Genomic DNA, 1,623 nt, shown 5'->3' with positions numbered 1-1,623 from the left:
GAGGCCCACCTCTCCCACCATGCCGTTCCAGGTGCCGTTGATCTTCTTGCCGTGTTTTCCATTGGTCACCAGGTAGAGGTCGTAGGTGAACTTGACGTGCTTGGCGATCTTCTTCAGGATGTCGATGCAGAATCCCTTACAGCAGCGCTTGATATAGATCCCTGAGTCGACGGTTTTATTTCTAAGAGCGAGAGAGAGAAAGGAGAGGGAAAGAGAGAGAGAAAGAGAGAGAGAAAGGGAGAGGGAAAGAGAGAGGGAAAGAGAGAGAGAAAGAGAGAGAGAGAGAAAGAGAGAGAGAAAGGGAGAGGGAAAGAGAGAGGGAAAGAGCGAGGGAAAGAGAGAGAGAAAGAGAGAGAGAAAGGGAGAGGGAAAGAGAGAGGGAAAGAGAGAGAGAAAGGGAGAGGGAAGAAAGAGAGGGAAAGAGAGAGAGAAAGAGAGAGGGAAAGAGAGAGGGAAAGAGAGAGGGAAAGAGAGAGAGAAAGGGAAGAAAGAGAGAAAGAGAAAGAAAGAGAGAGGGAAAGGGAGAGGGAAAGAGAGAGGGAAAGAGAGGGAAAGAGAGAGGGAAAGGAGAGGGAAAGAGAGAGGAAAGAGAGAGAGAAAGGAGAGGGAAAGAGAGAGGGAAAAGAGAGAGCAAAAGAAAGGAGAGGGAAAGAGAGAGGGAAAGAGAGAGAGAAAGAGAGAGAGAAAGGAGAGGGAAAGAGAGAGGGAAAAAGAGAGAAGAAAGAGAGAGAGAAAGGGAGAGGGAAAGAGAGAGGGAAAGAAAGAGAGAAAGAGAGAGAGAAAGGGAGAGGGAAAGAGAGAGAGAAAGAGAGAGAAAGAGAGAGAGAAAGAGAGAAAGGAGAGGGAAAGAGAGAGGGAAAGAGAGAGAGAAAGAGAGAGAGAAAGAGAGAGAGAAGAGAGAGAGAAAGAGAGAGGGAAAGAGAGAGAGAGAGAGAAAGGAGAGGGAAAGAGATAGAGAAAGAGAGAGAGAAAGGGAGAGGGAAAGAGAGAGGGAAAGAGAGAGAGAAAGAGAGAGAGAAAGGGAGAGGGAAAGAGAGAGGGAAAGAGAGAGAGAAAGAGAGAGAGAAAGAGAGAGAGAAAGAGAGAGAGAAAGAGAGAGAGAAAGAGAGAGAGAAAGGGAGAGGGAAAGAGAGAGGGAAAGAGTGAGGGAAAGAGAGAGAGAAAGAGAGAGAGAAAGAGAGAGGTAAAGAGAGAGGGAAAGAGAGAGGGAAAGAGTGAGGGAAAGAGAGAGAGAAAGAGAGAGAGAAAGAGAGAGAGAAAGGGAGAGGTAAAGAGAGAGGGAAAGAGCGAGGGAGGAGAGCGGCAGAGAAAGGAGAAAAGCATGCAGAGAATTAGCATAAAATGGAGGAAAGGAAGAGAGAAAACAACAGAACAGAAGAGGGGGAGATATAGTAGGGGAAAGTGCAACATGAATAGACAGACTGAGAGAACGTAAAAAAATATGTAAAAGGTGAGGGAGAACAATAGGCCTTATTAACGGTGGGCATTCATACATCTCCAGGCGGCAGGCAAAGATATTTTTTCCATGCTGAACAACGTATGTTTAGACAGAGATTAGATGGAGGGGAACATTATCAGCATGCTTAAAGCGCTCGGCTTTCTAGAGACTTTAACAGAGTACTT

At 46.3% G+C, this 1,623-nt stretch overlaps 1 protein-coding gene across 1 annotated transcript in view; it reads right to left on the bottom strand.

The window, feature by feature from the left end:
- Positions 1–158: 158 nt before the first annotated feature.
- LOC112259212 (glutamate receptor ionotropic, NMDA 2B-like) overlaps positions 159–1,623 on the bottom strand; it is a 127,552-nt gene continuing 126,087 nt past the window's right edge. Inside the window, exon 9 of the mRNA XM_042307219.1 lies at positions 159–181. The gene's annotated coding sequence lies outside the window, so the exon portion shown is untranslated. The remainder of the gene's footprint in view (positions 182–1,623) is intronic.

This window comes from Oncorhynchus tshawytscha, linkage group LG27, assembly GCF_018296145.1.
Source record: "Oncorhynchus tshawytscha isolate Ot180627B linkage group LG27, Otsh_v2.0, whole genome shotgun sequence".
NCBI classification, from domain to species: Eukaryota; Metazoa; Chordata; class Actinopteri; order Salmoniformes; family Salmonidae; genus Oncorhynchus; species Oncorhynchus tshawytscha.
The sequence above is the reverse complement of the archived record's forward strand: the minus strand, read 5'-3'. Positions and strand labels throughout refer to the sequence as shown.